We start from the raw sequence: 18,784 nt of genomic DNA, 5'->3' as shown, positions 1-18,784 counted from the left end.
GTAACTGTAATGGAATACAGTTACCTTTTTTGTATTCTGATTACATAATCCTGTTACATGTAATCCATTACTCCTCAACCCTGTTTGTATTTGTTTGTAAAAAGACAGAGTGAATTGTCCAGGCTTTTGGTGGAAGGAGGGAAGGACCAGTCAGTTATGCTGCATAAAAAGCATGTCAATTGAATGCACTCTGCAGCAGTGATGTGGCACTGGCAGTGTGTGGGCATATGGGTTGTGAAAGAGGATGAGAGCCCCCAGGCGACGGACAGACCCCATGTGACGGATCGGGTTTCACATAGAGCTGGAAGGATTCTGGCAAAGCACTGGAAAGGGATCAGCACAGACTGAATAGCCGATCTCTACCACTGTAGGAGTGGTGCCCTGTTAACTGCAGCACTCCCTCTTTTACACTGGAAGACTCACCTTTGACATATGTGGGTCAAACATTCACGTGAAACACCTGGGCTTGGTTAATCCTAACCACAAAACAACCATAGTCCGTTCAAACCTGTCATTAAGAGTCTTAACGGCAACACATACAGAAGTAAAGCCTACCTTATTTGACTGTATAAGTAGTGGACAAAGCTTTCAGATCTGTTAAACCGGCATTCTTACTAATGGCAGCAGGGGGCAACTCCACTGGTTGCAAAAATAAGCCGTTGTTAGTTTCAAGTTTTCTTCAATACATCATGATGTTCATTTTGTAAATAATGATCCCATTTAAGGTTCATTCATGCTTAACATTATGCATATAGATGGAGCCTTCTGTCCATACTCTGTATTGATTCTGTCCGCCTTTGCGCATGTTCTCTGAAAGCTTATGGATACAGATGAAAAGAAGCAGTACCACTGGTAGTGGTGGGGGCAGAGTAGTAGTGTGGCCAATAGTTTAAGCAGGACATAAAGAAATTTTAAAAATCCATAAGCATTGGAAATTACGTTCATCAACTATTTTGTGAAAAGAATTCTCCATTCATGTACTAAAATGTATTTAATGGCTGAAGACCACTGCTGTCTATAACACTGCCTCCCTTTTTGCCTCTTTCTCAGGAGGTACATTATTACAACCTCCCCTGTATCGCCATCTTTGTCGTTGTCTGAAACTTTTGACACTGAGCGGCATCCTCTAGTGGATGTATAGCTTAACATGCAAACATAAAGGACAGGGCAGTGATGGTTACATCATTTGAAACGGACATATCCATATTTGTTTGTAAATGAGCCTTTAGAGTAAATTACATAACAAAGCATTACATGCTTTAGGGTGTGGCTACCTTGTCAAGTCCCTAGCACCCAACCTTCCCAGCTCTACACTCTCATCCAAATATGGTCACCTCTGGCTCCAAATAAAAATTAAAAAAAGTCAGGTTTTTCTAATTTAAAACAAAACTCTGCATACATTCAGGAAAATAAGGTAGAAAAAGTATTTTTGGATTTGTGTTAAACCTCAGGTAGCATATGATTATACTGGCATACACAAGACATTAAAATGCGCTCAGGTGAGAAAGTTCAGTATTTAAACACATTTTTTGATTGCTCTCCCCACTGCCTTCCCTACAGTGGCCAGTGCTTTGATGTCACTGGGAAGGCTCCCAGGTTTCCGAACCAACAAGCACAGACTATAATGAAGATGAGACTATAATGAAGATGAGACTATAATGAAGTCAGCCTGCGCTGAAACAAATGCTGTGTGGAGATCTGGTCTGACAATAAAATGAAGCAAACTCAATTAGGAGAATACTGAGAGTGACAGACTGTAAAAATATATCAAATTTGTGTTGTAAAACACTGAGATAACAGTCACTGCTTAATGTAGATAAAAGCAAAACTCCTACTCAGTCAATCAAAACATCTTACTATTGGCAAATTGCCCAAGCAATCTATGTTTAATTAGTAATATACTTTTAACCTGACAACTGAGCTAAGAGATTATTGCAGTTATTCAGTTTATCAGTAAAACATTTACTTTCTAACTGTTATAGCATGATAGTAGGGGAAAATATGGTTTGACACTATATGTGAGAAAATTGTTTAAACTAGCTCGTGCCATACCATTGTTTTGAATATGTGCAGAAGTGGTGCCTAAAGTGGGGCTCCAATTGCTAAATTAAAGAAAATTAAGCTAAAGGCATATGCTCAACATATGATTGTCTTGCTATTGTTTAAGTGGTTTTTAAAGGATAGTTCCAATTATTTGATGTAGGGTTGTATGAAGTACTTGTGTGTGTCTTAGGAGAAGCAAAGAGGTGCACCAGCATGGAAGCTAAGCAGTAAACTGCAGTGGATGCGGTCAGCAACAAAAGTTATTTCAGCCACTTTCAAAAAGGTCCACCTGAAAAAAAGTCACTTTCTACACACCTTTTCTGACAGGAAACCACTGCCATATAAGCCAAATATTGTTCACTCCAAACCAACCAAACTCCATAAGTGAAATCAGTAATTTTATCTCACAGAAAAGTTGCTGGTCTACCACTACCTTCATCTGTTAGACTGTTTGTGATATTGTGCACATGTTTAAAAAAAATAGTTTAGATTCACTGAAGTTACACAATAACAGAAATAAACTAAGAGTTCAAGGCAGAAGTTGACCAGCAACTCCCATGTTCTGTGAGGCAAAATGACTGTTTAGTTGACCTTTTTTACCCTTTTTTTTTTCCTTTTATGCCTTTATTTCTTAGATAGGACAGCTGAAGTGAAAACAGAAAAGGTGGAGAGAGTATGAGGGGAAGACATGCAGCAAAGGGCCGCAGGCAGGAGTCGAAACCATGGTCACTGCAGAGGACCCACAGTCCTCGCACATAGGACGCACGCTCCACCAACTGGGCTGCCTGGCCACCTAAGTGGACCTTTTTACATGGTTGAAATACCTTTTGTTGCTGACTCTGTCCACAACATTTTATTGCAACACGCTGCCTCTCCAAATTTGGGATGTGCCAACTGGCATCTACTGTACATAATACATTGACTAGTGATAAGTACCTCATATAATCCCACTTCAAATAAGAAAGAAATTTTAGTTAAATGGACATCTTCTTTTATGTTGTTTACATTCGTTTCTGTGTCTGAACATCACCCCTTCTTCTGTTGTCTCAGCATGTTCATACTGTGTCAGGTGTTGCCCGGTGGCAGCTGTACAGCATGCGGAAAGGATCATTGTCATTGTTTACCATCACCTCCCTGAAGTAAAGAGATGACACACAGCATTTAGGACAAAACCTGCAAAAATGGTAGTTGGACAGATTTTTCTTCACTGAATGGAAGTTTTTAACCACAAGGCCAAAGTCTCCCCTGAGAGAGAAGTGTTATTGTGTATAGGAATATAAACTGAGCAAAGCAGGGCCATTTCACTTGACAGTACTATGTGGCCTGAATAATAGCAGTAAGTGGAGTGAATGGAAAAGTTAAAAACCAAAAAATATCTGAGCTGCTCAGTTCAAGAAAGTCTTCGGCACAGGGTGGATAGGATAAGGCTAAGTTATTTCTGTCCCCAATTCTTATTTAGTATTTTCATCCTATTCTGATCCTTTTTGCAGTTGTCCTCTCCAGATCTCCTTCACTAGGCATCTGCACTGCCCTCATCTTTACTAATCTGACTGGATTTTTTTTGAAAAGAAGCTTTTATACTGTATATAAATAGCAGATTTTCTGAATTTAAGTTGAGCAAATACTTGTAGATGCTGGAGCAGCTCCAAAGTAAACAAAAGTCAGATGATAATAAGGCAATTGGACATAAATTCCTCATGTTTCTTATCTGTTCCCAAGGCTCATTTCTTCATCTCACTCCCTCTGAGAGAACACAATGTAATACCCCTCATGTCACATGGGAGCCCATACACCATCCCATTAGTCCCTCATGATTCCCAATCCACTGTTACAATAGCTTGTAGCCACATCCCAAAAGATGCAGCTACTTTAGAGAGAGAATAACATAATTTCCGTGGTATTATTCACTGACATAAAAAATATAGTTCTAGTAACTATGCAGGAGCCGACCACTTTTCCACATAATTCCTGATGATAGATTCATGCACGTGAACTGGAGACATGTCCCAGGAGATTTTCTGGATGGATGGGGTGTTGAGGTAGAGGGCTAAAGTCTGGATTAGCAGGGGATTCTTACACACACGATAGTCAACCTTGAAACCAAGGCGTTGCCTGCCGTCGCCATGGGGATGAGGTTATTAATGTGCTGAGCAAGACCCAAAATTATTACAAAATAACACTGATAGATTTATTAATATATTCATAGACGATAAAGAGGTGCACACACACTTACTTCACGTAAAAAGTGTGGAGGAGAATTAGTCATGGGTCACATCAGAGGGAAAAAAAAACATCAAAGACTAATGACCCAGTGCGCCTTTCCATCTTCACACGCCCACAACCCCTCTTGTTTCTCCTCTAACCCTCCATTTTCTCACTTCTGAATGCTGTAATCACCTGATTTTGGAGAGCAGAGTGTACCCAAGCTGGTGGTAACCAGGCTGTACCTGACATTTCACCTGAGAAAAAAAAAACAGTCTGAAATCTTTGATGGTGCACTTCTTTTTCCATCCAATAGTGATAGCTTTCAATTCTCCCTATACCCCTCCAATGTAAAACCTGCAGCTTTAAATATCACATAAGTTATAATGTTATCTAGTGTTTTTCAATTTATCTTCACTGGAAAATAATTAATGCACAAAGAGCAGTCTCCCTTTTTAACACCATGCCAAAATAAATTCTGTACTTTTTTTGAATAGTCCCTGAATGCCTCAAGAAGAAACTAGATATATGAATATACACTATATATATGTATATATATAATAATTTGTGAACTGAAGATTCTCAGATCTTTGATAAAATTATCATTGTCATTCTTTGAGGTCATATTAATATACAGCAAGATTATGCTGTGTGCTGTAAAGCTGCATTCACATGATAAGAAATTTGCTCTTGGCTCAGCGTGAAGTAGGACGCAGAGAGACAAACCACAGTGCTATACGTCATGCCTGCCTGGCATACAAACAGCTAAGCTAACTTCAGCATTGGATTTAGCTAAGTTCGCAAAATGTATGATTTGCAAATCTCGTAGCCCCATGTGACTGCTGACATTTCACTATGTATTTTGCCTAGTGGTGGCATTATGGTGTGTTTTTAACATTTCAATTTAAAATTTAGGGAAGTCTGAAACACTTTTCTTCTGTCACTCTCTCCCTCTCGTGCTTATATGTGTCGCTTCTGACTGCGTCGTTACATACAGCTTTTATTTCATTGGTCGCACTTTGAAAGGTCAGTGGTAGGTGAGGTCAAATTTGAAATTAAAAAAAGCTGATCATGAGTGGGCACCATGTGCATTTCATGTCCATACCAATGGGTAATAAGCATTTGAAGGTCAAACATCCAATGATTGTGGTGTAAAGGAGCAATGTGTAGAAACTGTACATGCACAAATGAGTACTGCAGTTCAAATAACAATTTGGAGACCTAGACTGTATATTAAATAGGTTGAAATCCTATTTAATATACAATCTATGGTTGAAGCAAATTGTTCTCCCCTACCTCCTTCTCCCCAGATTTGAGGAGGCTCGGGCAGGCTGCAGGAATACTGCAGGAGCACAAGGCACTACCTGCCAGGCTCCATTGGCATATTGCTCAATTTAGCCATTCTAAACACCTACACTTTCTACAAGATTATTTCTTAGAACCCATAAATGGACTCGAACTCATTTGGTGGACATTCGGCCTTAATTTGAACTCTAATTAACAAATGAACATGAAATGGGCAAACGATAACTATTATTCCAGCTTGGACTAGAAAATTCAAAGGAGGCCACTGCAGCTACAGTGTTGGTGTCAGAGAAGCAAGTATTTCAGCACTTTTCCTTAATCTCTGATGACATATCATGGTTATTTTATAATTCATTACAGTGAAGTATTACAGATTTCCCCATAAAAAAAACCATACGATTTAACACAGTGATATTGGATACTCAAGTTATTGGCTGATATGTGCAGTACATGTATGGGAAATAGTATCGCGAAGGGAAAAGATGGTATCAAAAAATCTCTAGTTTGAATGTGGAACAACTATCTATGGTTGCAGTAAGAAGGCAATATATATTCTGTTGCTGCTGTGCTGTTGTGCTGATTGAAGTGTTTACATAAACTAATGAGATACTGTTGACATTACTGAAAGAAAAAAAAAGTTTTAAATACATTTTTATACAAACATGTTTATACAAATTACTTGAGACTATTAGAAGTGTGAGAGCTTCATCACCATGGCCTTGTTTTCTTTTCTGTTGTCCCTTGTTTGACCTCAGGGCTACCGGCTCTCCTGTACCTCCAGCAGCTCATTAGCACCAAGGTCAATTCTGCATACCACTACAGAATAAAGAATCAGCGGGAAAGGCGCAGGCGTGTCGGCACGATTTAACTAGATATGCTGGTACTTCAATGAGGTATGAGTGAGCAATGTATGACTAGTGCCTTGTTGATACAACATAGGGTTTTTTAGGAAAAACACCTTTAAAAGAGCAAGACAAACTGAGAGATGCTCTGCTCTGGAACTATGGTCATCTTAGTTTTCTATCCTATAGGTCTAAAAACAGTCCCGTCACTTATCTATTTTATATGTTAAATCATGGGATAGACCTGTTATATTTTTATACTTTGAGCTATTGCTGAACCGAAGCATCTCTGTCCAGGCTGGTTTGTATTTACAGTAGACAGCGGGAGGCAGGAGATTATGTCTGTGTGTGAGCATCAATGTTCTTATCCGTGTAGACAGTGATGGGCTCAGTCCCATTAGTGCCTAGGAATTTCAAAGCACTCCATAAATAATTCTTTGTTACCAGGCTCAGAACTCACCTTGCTCCAGAAATACCTCTCTTAATTCAATTAATAATGAGATGTCTCCTCCATCAGCACTGGCAGAGAAACAGACGACTGTATTTGATGAGATGGAATGCAGCTGCCTGTGGAATATGCACTGTCATGGATCAAAATATCCACTGCATGCAAGATTCATGGGCCCAGAAAACAAGGACAAACTGCTCCAAGCCTGGCCATGACGAACAGCAGGGGGCGGTGGTAGCCTCGACGGGGAGGGAGGTGAGTGAACGCCTGGTGTGTCACCTGTGAAATCATGACAGGAAAAACGACCAATTACTGGGCTTTCCTCCCTTACTGGAAACTGTGTACTTGAATTACACATTTGATCTGTTATGCTGGCAAAGGCTGCTTGTGCTTGTACAAGTAAGCTCTTTGAAAAAGAAATGTTAAAGCAGATGGAAAGTGAATGAAGGCTTTTGGGAGAAATCATCTTCAGTAGCGGCTGTCAGAATACAGCACACTAGGTTGAATAGATGATTAAAAAGCTTGTGCTGCTCGGAGACTGACTTGGAGATTCCTCCAGCGCTAGTGAAAGGTAGCCTAATTTTCCAAACTGGCATCTCTTTAGAAAATAGCTGTGGATGTTTAGATGCCATTTGAACACATTTAGAAATAGTGAGAAAGGTTTTCCCCATGGGGTACCATTCAGTCACATTTAGGAAACTGCTCATTATTTATCATTTATTATATAACATCTAATATCTATACTTTACACGTTTAATAATCTAATTCACAATAAGAGAGACACTATATAAATGCATGTAGTTTGCAAGATGAAAAGCAGTTCCTGGGTGCTAAAAGTTCAGAAATTCTTACTTGGATAAATGGTGCAAGAGACTATCAATCATGGCTGATGTTCCCATTTCCTCTGAAACTTTCACCTGAGAATATCTGCATAGCTGGCCTAAGGCGTAAGCAGGATACAGTTAGCAGCTGCTTAGGGCCCCAAAGCCTCTAGGAGCAGATTAAAAACTAGTCCTCTATTCAGTTTCTTAAATAATTTAAGTATCTAAATTAATAATCTTTTTACTGTTTTATGTTTGCACTTGTGAACTTTACTGAGCAGGTACTGTTAGGTCAAACCCTTTGTGCTTAGGAGCTAAATGGCTGTTTTTAGATTGGAAATATTGTCATGCAACACCAACATCCAGCATGCTTCTTCAAGTCATGTAGCTGTGAAAGAAGCACTTATGCAAAAAGACAGTATATCTTAACATTTTTAAAGATGCAGCAGGTAGAAAGCCTGAAAAAAGTTGATTTTTGAGTCTCAGTTGAGTTAGGTTTCGTTTTGTGTCCTGAGCCCCTCCCACTAGATGAGCAGCACGCCATTCATGAGCGCAAGCAACAGTTAACAGAGGCTATCATGAGCGAGCACAGACCGACAGACATCAGCTGTGTGTAATATAACAGACACCTGGTAATAAAAAACACAGACAGAGGAGAGAAACTACATTTAAAAACAGACGTTTTTAAAAGTCTCTATGTTCAACTCTCAGTACTTCTGAATCTTCACAATGAATCTTTTTCCTCTGTGCTCTCCTGCACACACATGAGCTCAGTATCACAACACTCACTTGTTGTAGGGGGACAGAAAGGAGGCTCACCACCATTGGGCCGCGGTCAGCACGATGTGACTGCAGCCCGCTTGGAGGCGAGTCAGGCTCGCAGTTCATGTTGGGCGCAGCTTGCGGCCATATAAGCGGTCCAGAAAATGCAACTCAGGGGCAGCATTGTTTGACTCACACAGCCAAAACTGTCCTTCGTGGTGCTGCTGCATACAGGTTTACAAGCAAACATGAAGATAAATCCACTTTTTAATCCCAAAAGTTTAAAAAACAAACTCTGAGCTCTCATCTGGCCGGTCAGCACATCCGCAATTGTTTCGTGAATCGCTGGGGCTGAAAGGCAGGAGTAAAAATAAATCCACTTTTTCATCTCAAAAGTTTCAAAACCAAACACTCTCGTCTGGCCGGTCTGCAGCTCCATGAATTCTTGGTTGTTGCTGCAGAAGGTTGAAGCAGGAGTGAAGATAAATCTTCTTTGTAATCGAAAAAGTTTGAAACATACACTCTGAGCTCCTCTTCTTCCAGTAAAGTAGCAGGCATCACACCAACTCCGGTGTTTTTTTCCTCCAGAAGCACCAGTCTGCCGACCCTGTCTTGCAGAGCCCCCCCGACTCTGAGCAGCTGTCTGTCAGCTCTGTGTCTCAGCTCCGCTATGTCCTCTCAGCAGTCAGCAAAGCTCCACAATACACGTAAATGAACGCAACTGAAGGTGAACTCAGAAGTAACTGAGTGAGCTGACAAACTCCTTGGTTGAGCATGTTGCTCATTAGGCTCTTTTCTCTTTATTATAATGCTGCTTTATTGAGACTTTTCCTGCAGTAGTTTCCGTCATTGATTCAGGGTCTGACTGAGGGAACGTGCACGCGCAGCTGCACTATTAGGAGGAGTCCCCCAGGTCCTAAAAGACCTGTTATTGGTTTAAGTCTACCGTCACGGGGCAGATTCTCTAAATGCTGAAAACAGCCACAGAGGAGGTGCAGAAATCTATTTCTCTCTCAGAACACCTGATTTACAATATGCTGAAAGGTTTTTATGAAATTATTTCTCAATTATACCAAAATAATGTTGCCTACTGGAGCTTTAATTTTCCTGATAATACCAGGATAGTTTGGTCTCTGAGGTCTTAAACGTGAAAAAATACTAAAAATCCTTGAATTTATAACACTGCGTACTGGACATGCATGCATGGCTGCATTCTAAAACGGCATATTAAATGTCACACCTCTGAGAAAACATTTTTCTGTACATTTCTTGTATGTCTGTATGCCATTGTATGATTACATTCGGGATACCCCCATCATGTTTATTTTGCCGCCATTCCCAATTGTGGATCTATGAGCCATATCAGCCAACATTTGGCTAATAGAGATTGCTTTTGTTTTGTTTTGTTATAACAGCTGGTATAGCAGTATTATAGGTCCGTGTGACTGCTATACCAGCCAACCAGCCTGCAGCATAACCTAGGCTATAAATGCTGTGTGACTACAGAGCGCCTGAGCAACCACATGTGCAGCCCCTGGCCAGTGAACTATGAACATATGCACATGATGCCACACTGGCCTTTAGATCAAATGTCATTGTGGCTGCCATACTGGACCAGTCAAGACTGGCCTGTAAACAAAATCAAGCAAACAGAGGAGCTGCCACACTATAATGTTTACATTTCTAACCCCATTTCTACAACCGTTTCTTACGTCATGTTCAAGGGCTCATGATCTATGTCAAGTAAATCTACATATATGTATAATACATATGTAGATCATGTACTACATTTATAGTACATGATCTACATATAAGAAAACGTTAATTCCAATCTTCCGATCAGCTGATGACAACTGGTGGCTGAATAATGTGGTCATTCCTAGATAACATATAAATCTTTCCGAGATCAACATAGCTGTTCTGATTAAATTAACCAGTAAGTACAGTAAGTAAGTAAAAGCAAAATAAGCTCCCTTATGGCAGACAGATCGGGCGTAGACACAGACCTGCTCAGTCCTGCATCTAGTGTCTTCTGACAAGCAGTCAATAGTGAAACAAAGAAACAGCTTGTTCAGCAAAAGAAAAGAAAAGAGTGGGAAATGAAGAGGGCAAGATATCCTGAGAAAAGTGGCAGGAGGAGACGAGAGTGAAATGAGCGCTTCAGGCTGTCTTAAAAGACACCAAAGATTAATTTGTCATTGAAAAAATCTACAGAATGGGATGCATATTAGTGAACATAATTGTGTTTAAAAGCAATTATACACCAGTCATTTCCTGTGCTCTGAGACAAGAATCAGAACACTGAGCCATTTATGAAAGAGAATTGAGTTGATGGAGGGCTGCAAGGCCCATAATGGCCAAGTGAACTGTGGTATTGGTGACCCACTATTCAGAAGTTGACAAAAAACTTTATGTTAAGACTGGAGATAATCTGTGCTCCCTCTATGTGATTCAAAAAGCTGACGAAAAAGAGACAATGGCAAACAATCAGACTGGCCATGACCTTCACATATATTTTAAAGGCAACCAGATATAGTTCCCCTCCACCAAACTGTGTGGCAGCTACAGGAACCTCAATTAGTGAAGTAATTAGGTCATATATCAAAACAATGAAGCGCCTGGGTGAAGAGGGACAGAGATGGTCGGAGAGGAGATGAAAGAAGCTGAAGAGGAAGAGGGTGGATAGAGTTTAACAAGGAGAGGGGAAAACAAGGACGTATAGGGAAGATGAAAAAGCAATGGAGTTGGAGAACACAGGTGAAAGGAGGAGGCACAGAGAGACAGAAACTGGAAGAGACAGGAAGAAGCCATCTGCTTTTAAAAGGCTAAAACATAAATGAGAGAAACAAGAAGGTGCTAAAGGAAGACAGGCTAGTAAATAGAAAGCAACTGGAGCGCAGTATGACAGAAGCAGAGAAAGGGGAAGCTTTGTCGGGCCATATAATCTGGTGTTTAGAGTGTGTCGTGTTGGAAATCAGTGCATGTCACCCTGGTGTCAGATCAGCACGGGTCTCTACACTTCTGATTTGTGTGGAAGAGCAGTGAGATTTTTCATCTCACTGCAATCAGGAATCAATCACAGTCAAACGTTTTAAAGGCATAGTTTGGATTTCTTAAAGTGGCGTTATATGACATACTTATCCATAGTCAGTGAATTACGTACAGGAGATGGTGGTCAGCACGCACCCAGTTTGGAGAAGCCAGCAGATGTACTGATGTAAGCAGCTAAGCAATGAACTGCTGTGAACAGGGTCAGCAGTAAAACAGATTTTAGCCTCATAAAAAGGGCCCACATAAAAAAACTGTCATCACTTTCAGTTTCATCTATATTTAGAATATATTCACCACTTTACTTTGCAGTCAGACAGCCTTTTCTGAGGGGAAGCCACTGTTAAATGAGCCAAATATCACTCACCAAAACAACCAGACTCCTTTGGCAACAACAGTAATTTTACCTCAACAATGCAGGTGTTGCTCATCTAATGCTGCCTCAATTGGTTAGTTTGTTATTGTTATTAAAGAAATGCCACCAGCTTCTCAGGGCCTGAGCTTATCTGAGATGGACTGACAGAAAGTGGGAAAGTCGAAATTGTTTCAAATTGTTTTTGGAAATCATGGATGTTGTTTCCTCTGAACTAAAGAAGAGAAGAACCATCCAGATTACTACCAGTGCTAACTTCAAAACCCAGCATCAGTGACGGTATGGGGTTGTGTTAGTGCCCAAGATATGGTTAACTGTCACATCTGTGAAGGCAACATAATGCTGGAAGGTACATAGAGGTTTAGGAGCAACATATTCTGCCATCCAGACAATGTCATTTTCAAGAGGCACATTCTGCACATATTACAACAGTGTGGCTTCGTAGTAAAAGAGAGCAGGAACTAGACTGGCCTGCCTCCAGTCCAGTCTCCCACTGTAAATGTGAGGTGCATTATGAAGCACAACATACAGCAACAGAGATCCTGGGCTGTTGAGGAGCTGAAGTCACATATCAAGTAAAAATGGGAAAGAATGTTTACTGAGAACAAAATGGTAAACATGCCTGTAGCCTAACTTTTTTTGGCACATGTTGCAGGCATCAAATTCAGAATGAGCGTATTAAACAAAAGTTTAAAAAAAAATAAAGTTTGGATAGGTTTGAACATTAAGTATCTTGTCTTTGTACTGTATTCAGTTGGATTTACTTAAAAAATCCTAACTATCCATTTAACAATATGATGCCAATTCAATGACTTCTATCTTCAATCGATGACACAATAGCAGGACAAAAGATATTCCAATCACTCAAGAGGTCACAACATCAGGTCAATAGGGCACTAGGTTGTCAGTATATCACTTTCTGAACATCATGTGTATGTGTGCTGGTATGCATTTCCCCTTTTTCTAAGACACTATGTTTGTACTGCTGGTCTCCGAGGGCCAGAGCGTCTCATAGCTTACACTCTACACCGTGTCCTCACACCGGGGTTGTGTTCAGATGCAAAGCAAGCCGAGTAAACAAATAGAAAGCAGGGATTGTGCTCACACTCTCACACACACTCTCTCTCTCTCTCTCTCTCACACACACACGCCTTCTTAAACGACTGTAATGCTAAAAGCACTATGACAACATGCATAATTGAAGGCACTCTACCTAAAAATAGAAGGGTCGGAAAGAGAGAGTAGAGGGGTAGAAACAAGAGAAGAGTCAGAAATGAGAGACAGACGGAGACGGGTAACTGCGGGATGAGAGACGTCCACACCAATAACAAAGCAGAAATAAATCCAAAGCACAAACTGTGTGGATAGTCTGACTTTTGTATTAAGGAGTAAACTTGTCAATTTTCTTTTCTATCTTCAAACAAACAGTGTGAAATGACTCAAGCAGCTGTCTGATTGCCTGAAAGAAAAGACTTGATGGGAGAGGTGGCTTCATTATGTGGAGAAATAACAGGCAGCCGGCGAGGACGTGTGTGATATTTGCATTATTTTGTGGAGCAGATTAAAAATGGTGCTAAAGTGCTCTACATTCACAACATGTTCCCGATTGATTTGCCCAAAGCATGCCATTCCATTTTACATTCCCCATCCACTTCAATTAAAGAAAAAACACCTTGCTGTTACAAGTCCTCTCCTTACCTCCATTATTCTCTGTCGCCTTTATTTTCCCCCTCCCTCCCGTCATCAGCTTATTTCAGATATGCAATCTCCTTTTTATCTTTTTCTTGTGTCTCGTTGGCCGTGCCTCAGTGCACCTTATTAAAATGTATATTTTCAAATCATTCTTCAAAGGCGAACTGTTTGCCTAGAGAACCAGAGCCATGCCCCATGTTACAGGAAATTACAGTCAGACTGAGCAGAACCAGATAACATACCTCTGTCTTTCTGTCTGTTTTTTCTGTATTGGTTTGGCAACACTGCAGCTGCAAATCAAGTGACAAAACAGTGTATACTTTCAGTCATTATGCTAGTTTATCATTGTTTCAGGAGATTCCGAAATTTGGCACATGGCACAACTCTCAGAACAATCTATTTTCAACCTTTAATAACAGTAATATGTATCTCCACAGCACTCAATCTGTACCCAAAAAACCAAAACACACATCTTTAAAGGAGCAATATGTAGCAACCAAATATGAGTATGGTAGTCCATGGACTGTAAATTAATTAATTAAATCGGTTGAAGCCCTATTTAATAAACATGTTAGTTAATTAGTTAATCCCCCCCCTTCCAGTGCAGGAGTGCAAGACAAGCGCAACGTTGTAAACTGTAAATAACAAATGACTACGAGTCCTGCACTGCAAGTTGATCAGATGTTTATATGTTTATAGCTGTTATTGATAATTTCTTATGGCTCGTAAACAGACGCTAACTCATTCTGAGGCATTAATTTGAACTCTAATTAATGTGAAAGAGGCAAACAAAAACAGTCTGTCCCAGAAAGGAAATTTCAAAGGAGACTGCATATTTCAACTTAATCTCTAATGACATATCATGGTCATTTTATGATAAATTATAGTAAATATATCACAGATTTCTCCTTTAAACAAACTGACTGAGCTACTGCAGAGCAGCACATACTGTAGGGAACCTCCTCTAAACCACCCTTGTACTGTTTATTTGTTTAGCCTACGAGGCTGTCTTGTTGATAACCAACTCATTTGCAATGATAACATGCCCAAGAGGCTCAAATGAGGCCATTCACTGTGGCTGTGCTGATAGAGGATGAGGAAGTCGGAGGCTGTGATTGGCTTGACTGTGATGTTCAATTAATAGTCAACTCACCGAGTCCTCAAACACATCAAAGTGCCCCATTGGGCCAAATCAGTGATTGACAGTGCGGAATAATCCCAGCCACAGAAGGAAGGGCTGAGCAATATTATCTAACTATTTACTACAGTGAACACACCAAACAAGGGATAGAAGGAGAGAAATGGAATAGAAAGTTGAAGAGTAAAAGAGGAAGAGGGAGAGTGTTGTGTTGTTTTCTGCCAGTGTTATTTTAAACAAGATGCTGCCGTCCGGGGCCCAGCCCACCGCATAAAAAGCGTGTGAACACGGATGCCTACAAGGGTCCAACTTTACCCACCTTCCATCCTTAGTGTCCTTCCCATCTCTTGTGCTTCCCAGAATGCAAAGCAGCTTAGACAGTGGGACCCCGTCACAGTTTGGCTGCAACAAAGGAGTTGTGCGGAGTACCCTGTGGGCCTGTGCTTTCTGGCTGGCAGCTTTACATATAAAACAGGCAGGCCTATCTGTCTCTGCACAGGCTGCGGCCACAAAGTCCGAATCCCCAGCTTGGAACACTCTGAGGATCCCCGCTCTGGAGTTCTGCACAGGGAGAGATTAACAACAAACACTAAACATGACTCTTCCATCCACGTCTCAGAGAAGAACTGTGGATCACTGAGGGGAACTGGTCAAATAAAAGTCTCCAGCTTCACTGTCAGCGCAAACAATCTCTGCACTGCCGTTCAAAAACGCAGATGAATCTGCCTTATTCTGCCTCAAAAGTTTTTGTACATTATTTGTTCGATTTAACATGAAGCCTTGGTGCTGTCATGTTGCAAGCTGCCACAGTTCAATTTGATATGGAGTTTAAATCACATTATAAGTTATGTGGGCCAGACCATGGTACTCTCTGCAACAAATAAAAAAAAAAAACATTTAAATTCTGTATTTACTTTGGCTTTCATAATTGGCCACAGTAAGGGCAAATCTTAATGTATTAGAGTTAATTTATCAGGTTATAAGATCCAGATGTAGCCACCAGAAACTGTCACACAAGTAAACACTGACATCTAGAGCAAGTCATATGAAGTTACACTTTCAAAGTACAGATGTGAAGCACACTCACGTTTAACCATTTGAGGTACATTTTGAGAAAAATGGGCCTTTATTTTTCAATCGCAACTGGTCAAGAAACAAACAAAATGTTGTTGTTTTTCTCACTGAATCATTAAAGAAAACTCAGCAGTGGCTCAGGAGGTAGAACTGGACATCCATTGATCCCAGGGTCGGTGGGTCAATCCTAAATGCAGCCATTTATATAATTATGCCTGAGAATTTAGCCCATATTTATACATATCTAAAAAATAACAAACTGGGCCTTTAAAGGGTATACACATGTTCCACATAATACACAGCCAGTTTCACTCTTACTGTATGGTGTCTGTGGCACTACATGTATGTCACAGAGACACATACCCATAAATTATTCATAGGACTACTGACCAAAATTTAAATTACTTACAACACATAAAAAACAGGCCCTGTGGTCTCTCTAATACAGAGCCTATTAACATATTTGACCCAGGCCCCTGATTTTTATCGAATCAAAGTCGTACCTTGGCAGACTTCATAATATCAGCAAATATTGCAGCATCGTCCAAAGAATATGGTATTGTGATCAAACTTGTGATTTACAGCCCTATATACAAGTCTCTTGTCATGTAGACTGCAGCTGTTCACTGCAGCTCACATTATTGAATGCAAAGCTTCCCTGACCTCTAGTGGATGTATTATAAAATGACATACTCTAAGTCAGTCCCTTCAGTGGAGTCATATCTGCAATCAAAACAACGCTCCACATTCAATGATACCACTGTACCATTGAGCAACTAGTGAGAAATTATCTCCGTACATCATAAAATAATTTAACCTAGGCAATAATTATTTACATGTGATCTCTATGTATTTAAGTGGACAATCAAAAAGATTAATCCAATGTTTTGCATCGGTTTTACTTAAAAGTTGCTTTGCTCTCTACATTTCAATTATGAGGTTCTATGTTTTATAAAAAATTCACATTTTTCATGTAGCCTATTTAAAGCTCTGTTCTGCTGCATGGTGACTCATTGTTTCTCTAATTAAACAATGTGCCTAAGGAAATTTTGTCTACACTGTGTATCTGTTCATACTTTTGTCCACAGCAACATATTACAACCTTTAGTGTAGCCTACTGACCAACTTGATATTCCATATTGATGTTCAGGATCTCTAAAGGATGAATCATGATATTTTTGGTGACCACTTGACCCTCTTTTCAGCACCAACACCAGACCAGAACTTCCACTGGTACACATGAATAAATAAGAACACATTTCAAATTGTGTAGATCAGGGCTGCAACTAATGACTATCCAACTATTACAATTTTCATTATCCATTAATCTACTATTTTATTTGTTTACTGATTAGTTATTTGGTCAATAAAATATCAGGAAATGGATAAAAAAAAAACAAAAAAAAACAGTTTCCCCAAAAACCTGAAGTGATGTCCTCAAATCCACATCCCAAAGCTATTCAGTTCAGTTTTATTGTAGAAGATGTCTCCAAACGATTAATCAAATATCAAAATAGTTGATTATTTAGTTTAAAAGTTGACAAATAATTTATTATTCAACTAACTGTTGCAGCTCTAGTAAGGCTGTCAAAAGTATCTAAGTATTGATAGAAAAAAAATCCTATTTTGTGAAACTATTTTTCCTGTTTCTTTTTTTTTGGCCAGTAGTATTGAATACACTACAGTTCTTTTAAATACTAGTATTGCATCAAAGCCTAAAATTCTGGTATCATGACAACCCTAAGAACTAGTGTACTCCATGAGCTTTAGTCAGGTGATCAGTTCACAATCTATCAAACACTCATGGCCAGAATAAAACTGCAGTATTTTCAAAATATTGTGCATACGAAACAATTATGTTGCACATTATAACAATGCACGGACAAAACCGACACTGATGATCAATTGAACACACAATGCATAAGGCCACAGGCAAGGTTGTGAATATTACTTGTTTACCATTTCCTAAAATCAAACGTAACCTAACAAATCACCAGTTAAGTTTCAACAGCCTCTAAGACCTGTCAGATTCCGTGAAGTGGCTGGAAAATTGAGTCTTCAAACGATCCTCTGTGGTTTTTTTATGGTTTATGATCCGGCACTGCACAGGTAACTTTTGAGGTCATGAACTGGGTTAACAGTTAGCAAGCAAACAAACACTGCAGTTGTTCCCACGGGGTTCATACAACATGACCTTTCCACAAAACCCAGGTGAGTCATACTTGCTAGTTCGCTTAGAGAGGACACAACATGTATATTAGATAAAAAGAGGACAACTCTGATGTTACCTGGAAGCTGTTCATCGTCGTTTCCTACGGGCTCTTGTCAACTGAAGCTAGCTAACTGAAGCTGAGTCAACTGATATGAACCGTCAATCCAACTCATGATAAGGCAGAAAACAAGCCGACCCCCAGTAATGTCGACATAACAAAGCCTTATGGAGTTAATAACTGTAATGTACTCTCAATTCCCTACAAACCACATTACTACAACCGGTTCCTGAAAGGCCCAGTCGTTGGTTTCAGGAAGCTGGCATGGTCAAGTGCTAGTTGCTAGGACCACTTTTACCCACTAGGTGTCACTGTAGTACACAAGTATGTCTGACTGAGAAAACAAAAGAGTTCAAAAATCAAGTTAGGACTGTGACTTTTGAAGGGCTGTGAGATGCGGCCGTATTTTTAATTTAATCACTATGAACACTATGAAGCCCATTTCCACCATTGTTATATATATATATATATATATATATATATAAATAATAATTAAAAAAAACAAAACAATAGCGATCCTGTGAGTCGTTATATTGAGATAGTTTCTCAAAATAATAACTAGGATATCAAAATAATGAGATTAAAAAAAGACTAATATTTAAAAAACAATGCCTTAACCTAAAATAGTTATTGATTATCTCAAAATGACAAGTTAGAATATCAGAATAATGAATTGTTATTGGCAAAAGAATCTTTAAGAAACTTTATTTTTTGAAAAGGTAATGACTATTATTTCAAAATAGTGATTTATTTAACTCAAAACAGT

General features: G+C 39.6%; 1 protein-coding gene across 1 annotated transcript in view; it reads right to left on the bottom strand.

Annotated features, from left to right (window-relative positions):
- cacna2d3a (calcium channel, voltage-dependent, alpha 2/delta subunit 3a) overlaps positions 1-18,302 on the bottom strand; it is a 190,267-nt gene extending 171,965 nt beyond the window's left edge. The window contains exons 1-3 of the mRNA XM_084721164.1: positions 18,037-18,302; positions 14,994-15,235; positions 6,853-7,119 (exon numbers count right to left, since the gene is read on the bottom strand). The gene's annotated coding sequence lies outside the window, so the exon portion shown is untranslated. The remainder of the gene's footprint in view (positions 1-6,852; positions 7,120-14,993; positions 15,236-18,036) is intronic.
- Positions 18,303-18,784: the final 482 nt, after the last annotated feature.

Source organism: Lutjanus erythropterus, chromosome 6, assembly GCF_056507025.1.
Source record: "Lutjanus erythropterus isolate fLutEry1 chromosome 6, fLutEry1.hap2, whole genome shotgun sequence".
Taxonomy (NCBI): Eukaryota; Metazoa; Chordata; class Actinopteri; order Lutjaniformes; family Lutjanidae; genus Lutjanus; species Lutjanus erythropterus.
This window is presented reverse-complemented; position numbering and strand designations above follow the sequence as displayed.